General features: G+C 46.0%; 1 pseudogene; it reads right to left on the bottom strand.

Annotated features, from left to right (window-relative positions):
- Positions 1 to 4,818: 4,818 nt before the first annotated feature.
- LOC128422710 (noggin-like) lies at positions 4,819 to 5,880 on the bottom strand (annotated as a pseudogene).
- Between the last annotated feature and the right edge of the window lie 7,734 nt (positions 5,881 to 13,614).

The raw sequence follows: 13,614 nt of genomic DNA, 5'->3' as shown, positions 1-13,614 counted from the left end.
TTCTTTGCTGCGCCTGGTATCTGACCAATTGCCCTAGATGACGTGGTTTATTCTCTGATATCGTAGGATCCTGTGGCTGAGCTGCACAAGCCTAGCGTTTTGTACTGGTTGCAGAAACTGAGGGTTTCTGCTTCTTCTTTTAAGTTCTTTAAAGCATGGATTTTAGCCTTAGGGCTTCAAGGATAGCCTTGGGCAAGTGAAAGAAATACTTGGCACAGTCTCAGAAGTCAGAACACAGCTCAGCAAGATTTCCAGGGGCTAGGAATGCCGTTGTGAATGCCTTAAAGCGAGGCTGACATTTGCATTCTATCTGAGCTTTCGCACAATGTAAAATAGAACAGGGAAACACTGGGGGAACAGAATTAACAGAATTAACCACTGTGTGGCTGGACAGTTAGGCATGTGTGTGATTGCTACCAATGCAGTTCATACCTAATCTATACACACTTTTGTGTGTGTGTAGGTGCAGCTCACTAGCTGACCGTAGGCTAGTCACTGTTTCTCAGCATAAGGTACCTTTCAGGGTTGTTGAGATATAAATGGAGAATGGATGGCGGCTAACAGATTGAGGTTGAATCCTGACAAGACAGAAGTTCTGTTTTTGGGGGACAGGGGGCAGGCGGGTGTTGGGGACTCCCTGGTCCTGAATGGGGTAACTGCCCCTGAAGGACCAGGTGCATAGCCTAGGAGTCATTTTGGACTCACAGCTGTCCATGGAGGCGCAGGTTAATTCTGTGTCCAGGGGAGCTGTTTACCAGCTCCATCTGGTACGCAGGCTGAGACCCTATCTGCCCACAGACTGTCTCTCCAGAGTGGTGCATGCTCTAGTTATCGCCTGCTTGGACTACTGCAATGCGCTCTATGTGGGGCTACCTTTGAACGTGACCTGGAAACTGCAATTAATCCAGAATGCGGAAGCCAGACTGGTGACTGGGAGCGGCTGCTGAGACCATGGTAACACCGGTCCTGAGAGATCTGCATTGGCTCCCAGTACATTTCCGAGCACAATTCAAAGTGTTGGTGCTGACCTTTAAAGCCCTAAATGGCCTCAGCCCAGTATACCTGAAGGAGCATCTCCACCCCCATCGTTCAGCCTGGACACAGATCTAGCGCCGAGGGCCTTCTGGCGGTTCTCTCATTGTGAGAAGTGAGGTTACAGGGAACCAGACAGAGGGCCTTCTTAGTAGTGGCGTCTGCCCTGTGGAACTCCCTCCCATCAGATGTCAATGAAATAAACAACTATCCTATTTTTAAAAGACATCTGAAGGCAGCCCTGTTTAGGGAAGTTTTTAATATTTAATACTGTATTGTTTTTAATACTCGATTGGGAGCCATCCAGAGTTGCTGGGAAAACTCAGCCAGATGGGCTGGGTATAAATAAATTTATTATTATAATGTTAAAAATATGGGGAGATTGCAATGAGTTTCTTTGTTCTTTCTCCTGCTGTGCATTGATGGACTAGCAAAAGATGCCATCTTTATTTGAACAGCTGCTTCAGCCTGCTCACTAGAGGGCATCCTTGTAACAATCCCCAATGAGTTGCTCTCGCATAAGGGAAGAACTGTCTCAAGAGGTCAATGATAATGTATGGTAAAAACCCCATCATTTTGATGTGTTCATCATGATGCACTACAGAATGCTAAACCAAAAACCAAAAAAACCACCTCCATCAGCAATCTGGTTTTCTGATTCTACACTATAAACAAACTTTGGGAGAGGAATACAAGGCTTCTTTTTCTTTCTCTCCCAGCCCCCCTTGTATTTTGATTGCTGGATTAATTTCCCAGTCCAGAGATACTCATACACAAGATCAGGCTGTGCACATACAAATGACAGCATGTGTGGATCTCTGCATACTCATGCTTCAAACAGGGAAGATGCTGACCTATGTGTGCCGTGCAGCTTGCCGTGAGATAGCTGCTGCTCTCAGGATCATTGGAGTGAAGGACTGCCTTGTTTACAGTGTTGAAGTGAAATTCAACGGCTTGCCTGCTCCATGCTTGTAAAGGGAATGGGAAGCAAGTGAAATGTCAGCTTATCTTTTGCCTCAAGCAGCAAAAAGTCTTGGGTTAGCCCAGGGTGCAAAATTGGGTATGTGCACAAAAGGTAGAGTATTTTTTTTACAAGGGGAACCTGTTTCAGAAATGCTACTTCGGGAAAATCTAATTTGCCCTGGCAAACAGTGTCTTGGTACTTCTAGCAAACCTCACTGCTGCTGTTCCCTTCCATTTCCTTACTGAAAACAAACCATATCGTTTCTGCCGTACCCGACAATCAGGTTTGCCCTTCAAGAAATTCAACGACTGTTGTTTTTTGTGTTGGTTAAATCACTCAAATAAAGGTTGCTCAGCTTCCAATGATTTCGCTGGTTTCCAAAAGGATAGATGGTACTCCCCCACTTTCTGCTTCCAAATATTTTATCTCTGTCCGCCTTTTCTCTGCTCCCACCCCCTTACTTTTTGGCAGCCAAGTGCTGCACTGGCCTGCAGCAAGAGGCATGCTGGGAAATAAAAAGGGCTGCAGTATCAAAAGATTTGGCAGAGGGGAAAGATGAATAATGCAATTGGTTTCGATCAAAATGTTCATGTTTATAAAAAGGTCATGGCTAGTTTCTGATTTGTCGGCATCCATGATGTACGGCAGGCTGCCGGTCTGCGGCTGAACAACGTCGGGACAAAGGAAGATAGCTTCTAGATTACCAAGTCAGATAATACAGAGCTAGATACACCAACTCTCTATAGTAACAAATAGTGGCTCTTTCCCATCCTTACCTGATGGTGGTAGAGATTGCATGCAAAGAGGCCCAGGTTCAAAAGCATGTTCTCTAGCACTGAACCATAGCCCTTCCCTTTAATGTAACCTGCACCATTCATATGCAGCTGCTGTCTTGCCATCCATCACAATGCAATGCCAAAAGCAACACACACACACAACCCTTTTGTTGCTCCAGCCACATCTTTTCTGCTATTCTGGTTCAGCCACTTTCAGATCCATCAGTGCATCCCAGGGCTGCGATTTCCTTAATTACTAAATTCCTGTCACTGATGATTCCTGTCTTAGAGATTATGAGCCATCAATAGAGTTGCTCTCAGCTGCAATTTCTCCTGTTGTAACATGGAAACAAATTGCAGCCTTGAAATTGCGAAGACAAAGGAGTTCAAGGTAGCAATACTTTAAAAGCATTGCTGTCCTGTTTATATTTCCAGTGGCGTAGCGTGGGGGGTGCAGGGGGGGCCGGCCGCACCGGGCGCAACATCTGGGGGTTAGGGTTAGGGGGCGCAAATCCACGGGTTAGGGGGCGCAAATTACTTGCCTTGCCCCGGGTGCTGACAACCCACACTACGCCACTGTATATTTCCAACATACCTTCTCTCCTCTACCGTGCCTCCAATTAGAAATTGGTGCTCATTGTTTTACAAAATCCTGGGGCACTTTTAATTAAAAAGGCTGCCTGAACCAGACAATGTAAACAATAGTTGTGCAAATCAGGACCTGACCTACTTTCAGACTTGCTATCGATAGTAGGCAGAAGTTGAACCCAGGACTAGCACTCTGATCCCATACATCACACCTAAATCAAGACCCACAGGATTGTCTGCTGGAAGCGATGACTAAGAATTTCAGTTTGGTTTGGATTCTAAGACCTTAGAGGTTTCCTCCCTTCACCAAACATCAGTTCCTAGGGCTCCCTCGGAAGGCTATTGTTCCTAGGGGTCCCTGGGAAAATTATGAATCCTGGGAGTCCCAGGAAAAAAGAAACAGTTGAACAAGTTCAAGCCTGTAGTGTGGATATACTCAAATACAGAAGTACAGGAAGTATTCTATTTTGGGAAGGTCACATTTTATCACTAAGTAGCAGGTGCTTGAGTTGTCTTTTGTAATATTTCCCTGCACACATCTTTAAGAGAAGTTATGGGATGAAGGTACAAAATGCAGCAGAGGCCTTGCACTTGCTAAAACGTTCTAGGTCTGATCAGTACCTGGATGAGGACTGCCTGGGGTTCTATTGAAGAAAGGTAGGATACAAATTTAATAAATAAGTCTAAGGCAAGAGGTGCAAAGGGAATAGAAATTGGGCGTTTTTGTCACTTCGAAGTTGCCAGTGTGTATCTCAGAGTCTAATGGGCTTCTATGGAGGTTGCAAAATGTGTGTTGCAAGACCCATGCCCTATCTAGATTTAACTTACAAATGCAGCTGTTTTCCACCCACTTTCTTAAATCAAGGATGAGGAAGTCCTCCAAATGTTGTTGACTTCCCAGTCAGCCCCAACAAGCCCAGCTAATGGTAATGGATGGTGGGGCTTGGCGTTCAACAACATCTGGAAAGCCACAGGTTCCCCAGGCCTGCCACAAATGCATATTAAAAACTAATGGAGAGAAAAGTAAACTGCACAGCAGCCCTTCAGAATCAAAGACCTAGGTCAAAGTCAACTAAACCAATATTTCCCCATCTTTATAGCTATCCAACTAGATTATCATGGGGCACAATTCACTAGCATAAGTCTTATGGAAAACAGGAGATGTAGAAAACCCACCTTACTAAATTATGTTCAAGCAAAACTGCAGTCCTATACACCCAACAACATAGCAATTGCTCTGGCCCCAGATAAAAATTAAATGAGGCTAAGTATCCCAAACACTTATTAAAACCATTTATTTCTCCACACACAAAAAATCAGGTTTCACCAACAGTGATGATGAGCACAGTTCCTTGACTTTCCAAAGCACATTGCCTCCCAGGACGTCAATGGTGAAATGCTTTCCGTTTCTGCCGTCAGTTTGTCATTACGCCTGTCAGTCCACAAAAGATGTTGGCCGTCTCTGCTTCCCACGAGATATCACTGCCTTGACTTCCTTTCCTGAAAGACGGCAGCAATACCCCAAAGTCTAGTTTTCTTTGCTTGCTGTAAACATCTCGCTGAGATGCAGTCTTTAATATCTTCACTGCTTTCTGGCGTCTCTTGCTACCGTTACCCTCTGGTTCAGAGACCCATTGAGACTATGGGTGACCACCAGCTCTGCAGATTTCAACTCATCAGCAAACGGCAGCAAACTCCTTGAGAAATCCGTAGCATGGCAATGCGAAACCCACATCACCTTGTCATCAGCAGGAACACTTGCACGTAGCCACCACAGGGTAAGGGAGTTGCCTCCAAGTGTATTGCTGTGAGGACTTCCCCGGCCTCAGCATGTGGTCTTCCCTTGCCCAGCAGTGCCACGCTAGGAGTTTGATCTGGGTGACTTGGGCAGGCTGGCAAGTCATGCCTGGAAGCCAATGTGAGTCTGGTTGCAGTCCATATGGTGTACCAGCGTGGCAAGAAGATGGGTCCCATGTCCACCCAGGAAGAAGTCAGGCGGCAGGTAGCATTATCCACAAGCCATTGATGGAAGCGGTGGAGGAGGGTTTTGTTCAGGACGAGGGAGATCCCGCCCTCAACAGGCAGCAGCTTGGAAAGATCTAAACCCTTTGCCTGCTGCAGAAGCTTCTTCCTAAAGCGTGCTGTACGCTCACCCAAGTCCTGGCTGAGGACGCCCACTTCTTTTAGGCTTGTGTTGAGACCTCGGGGGTCCTTGAGAGACATCCAGAAGGGGTTGTAGGAAGAGCCCAGCAGTTTCATCAGCCGTGTGGCACACAGGAGCTTGGGCTTGGGCAAATAGCGGTTGCAGTCATCCAGGGAGAGGGAGAGGCTGTAGGGCCTCGCCTGAGCACCCAGCTCGCTCCAGATGAAATGGACGTCGGGGTTGTGCTGCTCGCCAATCCTATCAGGAAGCAGGGGAGCCTCTCCAATGGGAAAGTCTCTTTCCTGAGAGGAGGAAATTGCTCCGGTTCTCTGGCACCAGGGCTCCAGAAGACAGACAAGCCAAGCTTTGACACCCATGCCTGCCGCAGAGCCTTCAAGACTTGTGTGCCTCTCAGCTGCAGCAAACAAAGTATGCGGGATGCGTCTCTCAACCCACCCCCCTTTTAAATCAGCAGATCCTTTGGGCTAAGAACCTCCTAGCTTCCCTTTCTCCCTGCTACAGACTTTGATATCAGATTGCACTGTTGCTCCCAGACACAAACAATTATAAAGATGAAAAGAAACCAAGAAGGGGGCTTTTAAAATATTTTTTTCCCATGAGCAGAGGCCAATAATGAATATCTAGAGTGAGTGTCTATCTGGGCCCCATGTTATGCTATTGTCTACCTTAGGCCTTCTCCAGATCATAGAATTAGAGAGTTGGAAGGGAACCAAATGGTCTATTCCAACCGCCTGCAATGCAGGAATCACAGCTAAAGAACCCCTGACAGATGGCCATCCAACCTTTGTTTAAAATCTCAAACTCAGTATCTTATTAAGAGTTCATCCTGGTTTGCCTGCACAAAGCTTACATGGAGGTTAGATTATGTCCAGTTCTTCTGGAGCATTTGTTCTCATTTGCTTGTGGGGAGATTATGTGGCAGCGAGCATTCATCCTGCAGCCATCCTGGCTTGCTTTATGTAGTCAATGATTTGTTCATCACACAGTGCAATTCTCTCACTTCCCTAACTGCAAAACAATTTGTTGAACTGTGGGGTTGAAGCCAGGGGCATTGTTTGAGGGTGGTCCAAACCAGAGCAGCACATGTCTCTGCTTCCCACTTCCAGCTTCCAGCTCACATACACCACAGCTCTGGCTATTGTTGTTCTGCCTAAAAGCCAGGGTGGCTTGCCTTCCACTGCAGAGGGTTGGACTCCTTCTAACCCTACAATTCTATGATTCTGTGACTTAACTGTTGCGATCTAGTTCATTCTTTGAGATGCTAATAAGGCCACTTCAGTGGCCAGATAAAACCATTACCTTAACAAAGGAACCAGTTTGGCAGGTTCCACAGCCGCTTCAACTAGATTCCAGCTCTTACTGGATATAGGATCACAGGCCTGGAAGGGATCCAAGGATATCATTCAAACTGACCTCCCAAACTGACCTCCCAAAATATAACTTACATAACTAATTACCGGTACATAAAATATATAAGTTACCTAATTTTACCACAGCAGATTGTTGTTGTTTAGTCATTTAGTCGTGTCCAGTTCTTCGTGACCCCATGGACCAGAGCACACCAGGCACTCCTGTCTTCCACTGCCTCCTGCAGTTTGGTCAAACTCATGCTGGCAGTTTTGAGAACACTATCCAACCATCTTGTCCTCTGTCATCCCCTTCTCCTTGTGCCCTCAATCTTTCCCAACATCAGGGTCTTTTCCAAGGAGTCTTCTCTTCTCATGAGGTGGCCAAAGTATTGGAGCCTCAGCTTCAGGATCTGTCCTTCCAGTGAGCACTCAGGGCTGATTTCCTTAAGAATGGAGAGGTTTGATCTTCTTGCAGTCCATGGGACTCTCAAGAGTCTCCTCCAGCACCATAATTCAAAAGCATAAATTCTTCGGTGATCAGCCTTCTTTATGGTCCAGCTCTCACTTCCGTACATCACTACTGGGAAAACCATGGCTTTAACTATACGGACCTTTGTCGGCAAGGTGATGTCTCCGTTTTTTAAGATGCTGTCAAGGTTTGTCATTGCTTTTCTCCCAAGAAGCAGGCGTCTTTTAATTTCGTGACTGCTGTCACCATCTGCAGTGATCATGGAGCCCAAGAAAGTAGCATCTCTCACTGCCTCAATTTCGTCCCCTTCTATTTGCCAGGAGGTGATGGGACCAGTGGACATGATCTTAGTTTTTTTTATGCTGAGCTTCAGACCACATTTTGCGCTCTCCTCCTTCACCCTCATTAAAAGGTTCTTTAATTCCTCCTCACTTTCTGCCATCAAGGTTGTGTCATCTGCATATCTGAGGTTGTTGATATTTCTTCCAGCAATCCTAATTCTGGTTTAGGATTCATCCAGCCCAGCCTTTCGCATGATGAATTCTGCATATAAGTTAAATAAACAGGGAGGCAATATACAGCCTACCACAGCAGATACTTAGATGAAAAATAGTTTTTGGCAGAAGATAAAATACAGCACAATGGGAATAGTGCTGCGTGTGACAAATACAGGGCAGAATGGAAAACAAAGCCTCTTTACATCCCTAGTCTTAAGTAGTTAGTGATGCCCTTGGTTGAAGCTTAGAACTGAGAAGAGCTTTCTGCATCTCTGAATTTTCAACTAAAACAAGTTTCCAGTAAACATTCTCCACCATCCCAGCTCCCAAGCATAATAAATTGCACTTCTCCTGCCCGCTCAGGAAAGCTGGATTCCATTTAAACCCCTTGTGCAGAACCAACCAAATACATTTTGCCACCTGAGTACACTCTTCCCTTTTCATGTACAAAAGCTGATCAAATTGACAGCCGATGGATCTTATTTTGACACTGGCAATGGGAGCATACTGCACTCTGAGGGCAGCAGGCTTGCTTTGGTAGGACAAGTCAGACCACATGACACATGCAGCTGCTTCCATTCCCTGTCCTTCACCATTTGCTGCCTGAGGTGGTTGCCTCAATCTGCCTCAAGACAGGGATGGCCCCGCTCCAGTATCATCTCAACAGAGCACTTTGTGAAAAAGCAATAGAGGAAGTCAACAGAAGCACATGAACATTTATAAGACCTTCTGTAAGCCTCTACTGGTATTGCCTGGCAATGTATAATTTGTCCAGTTTCCAGCATGATGAGGGGGAAAACATTCCTACTTTCATCCAAAATGTATTGATTTCTCCTAATCAGAAAAGCACATTGGGCAGTAAAAAATAGAGAGAAATCCTTCACTTGCAGTGCACACTGACAAGGCCAAATACCTCTAGATGCTCCTGTTTCCAAGGCAACAAAGCACTTACAAGAGCATGTGAGCACTCCCCCCCCCCTTTCAGCTTCATCAGTCAGTAACTCGGTGTGCAACTAAAATAGATATCTGTACTGTAGCTCACACATAACAGAAACATCAGCATCTTGTGCTAGAACATCCTTCCTCAAACTGCTGCCTTCCAGATGTTGATGGACTACAACTCTCATCACTGTCTGTTGGTCATGCTGGCTGGGGCTGGTGGGAGCTGGAACACAACAACATCTGGTGGGCCCACAGCATGAAGAAGGCTGGGTTAGAGCAACAGGAGGTCCCTTGGTCGGAGGTAAAGTATGTGGGACAGTCTGCGCTCAGCCATTGAGTGGGTGATGCCTTATGGATCCTGTCTCACAGCAGGTTTGGTTCACTTTGAGAATCTCAGTTGAAAAAGCTCCTTCCGTGTGTCCCATTGCCCTTAAAAATCACCAGCACCAGAAATGATCAGACAGAAACATGTCCTTAGGGATTAGCAACTGTGTTTACACAGCTGTCATGCATCATTTCTAAGCAGCCTATCATAAACGATCCAGAATATGAACTCAACAACAAAATCCAAGGATGTCTGTTACGTTGGCCCGCAACATTTCTTTCTGCCAACGTCTTCCCTCCTTATCTGGGTTTGAGCCTTAGAGGCTGCCACCTCACTGGAAGCGCATGTAACGAGTCCTTTAGCCCAGCCATGAGAATGTCTAATTCCCCCAGTGGTCCAAGAAACCTCCACAGCAAATCATCCTTGTAAAAAAATATCTTACACAGTCATACCCTTAGACCTACTCACACGATGCTTCTGTAAGTCAGCTGACTATGTGGCTGGGTCACACCAGCAGATAAGCTACCTGTAGCACAAGGTGAAATGGAAAAACAAATATTGTAGTAATAAAACGTATTAAGTAAATCAAGCATTGGGAAGCCGTGGCTCTCCGAATATGTTTGGGCTACACAACTCATATCATCCCTGACCATTGGCAATGTTGGCTGGGTCTAATGACATCTGGAGGGCCACAGGTTCCCTACTCCAGAACTAAATAATGCTTAGCTTCATTGCTACATCTGTTTCTCCCCATTGCCACCCCAAGTCTAACTGACTACCTGCTTTGTTGAGCTAAGAGGGTTTCACAATATGTAATGGGATTCACCTATCCCATTTCTTTTAAGCCCACAGAAATATTGCACATTGGATCGTCTAGATTCTCTCCAGTTAAAAGTTGGGAAAATATTGACATTAAGATATCGGAGAAGATGTGCTGGTAAAGGCTGATAGTAAAGTGGGCATACGGAATCTGTGGCTCTCTAGATGTTGCTCTAAATGTCGATGACCATTGGGCATGCTGGTTCGGGGTGCAGGGACTGATGGAAGTGAGCACAGCAACATCTGGAGGGCTTGGAGTGTAAGAAGGCAGTGGGTTCTGTTCTGACCTGTCCTCATTACAACCAGCTCTATTTCTGTTCTGCTGCAGTTCGGTTTCCTCCAAATACAGTCATACCTCGGGTTGAGGTTGCTTCAGGTTAAACCTTTTCGAGTTGCGCTCTCCGGCGACCTGGAAGTAATGGAGCATGTTACTTCTGGGTTTCGCTGCTCGCGCATGCACAGATGCTCAAAATGACGTCACACACTTGTGAATCGCAACCTGCGCATGCGCGGACGTGGGTTATGTTCACTTCAGGATGCAAACGGGGCTCCGGAACAGATCCCGTTTGCATCCAGAGGTACCACTGTACTACATTTGCCCTGTCCTCTGCCTTTATGTTATGCAGCTAACCCACATTTCAAGCAAAGGAAACAACCAAAAAGCAATTACTTTCTGTGGATTAAAAAAAACCTAGAACAATGTGAATATTGATCATATTTGCTTGACTGATTTCTGCTGCTGACCACAGATGAACATGCAAACTGTGGCAATTTCCACTTCCTTTTCCATCGGAAATTCCTAGCATCCCTTGGGGGGCCATGGGTTCTCCATACCTGCTGTTGTCCTGAACGCCTGGCCTACCTGGCAACAAGTCAGTATGACATACCCAAAGTCCAAAGGTCAGGAAACACATTCCAGGGTCAATCCAAGTAGCCAAGTCTAAAGTCCAGCAGTCAGGATACAGTCCAGACTCAAACCGGAAGCACAGTCCCATAGAGTTCCAGAAGCATCCAAGCCATAGTCCACCAACATGGACAGTGGAGCAGACACAGCCCCTCAGCTCTGCTGCCCTTTTTTACTTTGCCTGCTGATTGCAGCATCTGGGCTTGATGAGACCTGCTCCAAGCCTCCTTCAGCTAAGGAATCACACACCTCTTCCCAGAGCTAGCGAACCCCACCTGGCCAGCTAGGGAGCTGGGCTGTGGGCCCTTGCCTGCCTCAGCCTCCTGCAGTGCCCAGCCTGCTGCTCCCTACACCTCAGAGCCCTCCGTGTTCATGAAAAGAGGGGCCTCTCTAACTTGGGTGATGGGTCCTGCTGCTCTGGTTCCTGTGCCCTGACCCCCATCTCCTCACTATGCTCTGTCACCCTGTGAGTACAGGGTACCTCGGGTTAAGAACCTAATTTGTTCCGGAGGTCCGTTTTTAACCTGAAACTGTTCTTAACCTGAGATACCACTTTAGCTAATGGGGCCTCCCACTGCCGCCACACGATTTCTGTTCTCATCCTGAAGCAAAGTTCTTAAACCGAGGTACTACTTCCGAGTCTGTAACCTGAAACATCTGTAACCTGAAGCATCTGTAACCCAAGATACCACTGTACTTCTTTCCCCTGCTTGCCCCAGTGTGTCCCAGTCCTTGCTGGGATCTTCTTCCTCCTCCCAGTGTCCTGCCAGTTCATGACAGCAGTCAATGGATATCCGATACCAGTATGGTAGGGCTTTTATATCCTCAACTTTACAGTGATAAGGGGAAAACTGCCGCTGATCCTTCTTCGGGGACAATTTGTTTTAGTGGTTCCCCCCCCCCATAGAAAGTTGATATGTTGCTATTTGTATGGCCCTATATTGCTTAATGCTGCTCTATTTTTGTAGACCAGATGCTTGCTGATTGGCAAGGGATTAGCAGTGTTATCTTTGTGGATAATTGGAAGGTTTGAGAGTGAGGCTTGTATGTGAAGCATTGCTAAGGGTGTGTTTGGGAGAAGTTAGGGGGCAGGGGTATGGGAATAGCTGCTACTTCACTTGCTTTGTTTACTTGTTAATGAGTCTGCTACTTTCACAAGCTCCATTCATTCTGCACTTGTTAACAAATCAATCATTTAGTGTGACAGCTCCTACACTATGGAACTCCCTGCCTATTGACACCAGGCAGGTGCCTTCACCAAACAGTATTATTTTCAGCATCTACTAAAAAATTAAAAAATAAAAATTAAGCAAGCTTACCCAGACATGCAAGTACTTTAATCTGAAATTTTAAGCTTATTGTGTATACTTTAAATCTGTTGATTTTATTTATGTTTTGATTCTTAAACTTGTTTTTTTTTACTTTTTTGGACAGTTTGAATGTATTTTTTTAGCATTCTTGTAAACTGCTTAGAGGTTTAATTTACAGTTAAGTGGTATACAGATTCTGTGAAATAAAACGTAGAGAAATATGTCCCCATCTGCTACCCGCTGCCACGAGCAACTTTTGCAAGTCGCTGAGCCGCGCGGCACATCTTTGAGCACGAGTGCATTGCAGAGTACATTGCAGTGCAACATGGAGAACTGTGTTTAAAAACCCTGCTGCAGACTTGCAGCATAATTTTTATTGGCCTACTTTTCATTTCAGCGCCTTAGATTTAAAGTGGGAATATTGATGTGTTCAATCTGTGGAAAGCGGAGCGCCGTAACTGATGAGGCCTAGTTCGAAGCTGTGCGCCGCCTAGTCCCAGATGGCTGGAAGTTAGCAGTGTCTCTTGTTAATAGAGATGGTGAGGAAAGCCTTTTGCACTCGGAGGAGTATGTTTCTCTCCAGTCAGCCTTCAAATGTACATGCGTATATATGTGCAGCACACAAACAAAGAGAGCTCACAATATGAGAGAGACAAGACCCTTCTGGACACAGGGTTGCCATGCCTACTTTTCACCCTACATTTCCATGGAAGCATTAAGAATGTGCTTAACATCCCCATCTTGCAGTTAATGGGACTTCATAGTATTGATCCTTGGCTGACTCACGCTCATCAGCTTTTGCTATGGTATAAGTGCATAAATCGCTTAATTACAAGGAGGGATCTGGGCATCTTTCCTCAAGCTATTACATGTCACATTTCCCCAGCATTCAAAATGTGTTTTTTGGGGTGGGAGTGGGGTGTCCCTGGGAAAATGTGATCTGTTTCGCTGGGTAGCAAATGCACTGCTCTCTTCTCCTTGATGTGTAGAATGGGATCTACTACCCATTCCTTTTTTAAAATGAAAGTGCCAGGAGTTTAATCTGGGACCTTTTGCTCTACCGTTGTAGAAGTCGGCCTTTGCCAAGCTGGTGCCCTCCAGATGTTCCAGACTACACATTTCAGAATCCGGTAATGGGCCCTGCAGGATTTATGCCAGCCTTTGCCAAGCTAGTGCCTTCCAGATGTTTTAGATTATGACTTCCATCAGCACCTGGATCCAGTGAGCCTGGCAGAAATGAAAAAAACAACGGTCAGGCCCATGTAGGCTGTGAGAAAAGCTCTGGGAAAGCCTTTGTGCAGTGATGCTAAGTCCAAGGGGAGCTGGTGGCTTTCAATGCCACGTGCAGAAGCATAGCACACAACAAGAAGTACTCAGAAACTTAGATGTCCCCAGTGCCTGCTAGCAGCCTGATCCTTGGCATGCCTGCATTTTTTGTACAGCTTGGGAGAGACGGAGGGGGCAGAATATGCTCT

The sequence above is a fragment of the Podarcis raffonei genome, chromosome 10, assembly GCF_027172205.1.
Source record: "Podarcis raffonei isolate rPodRaf1 chromosome 10, rPodRaf1.pri, whole genome shotgun sequence".
Classification (NCBI taxonomy): Eukaryota; Metazoa; Chordata; class Lepidosauria; order Squamata; family Lacertidae; genus Podarcis; species Podarcis raffonei.
Note: the sequence above shows the minus strand (reverse complement) of the source record. Positions and strands in the feature narration are given on the sequence as shown.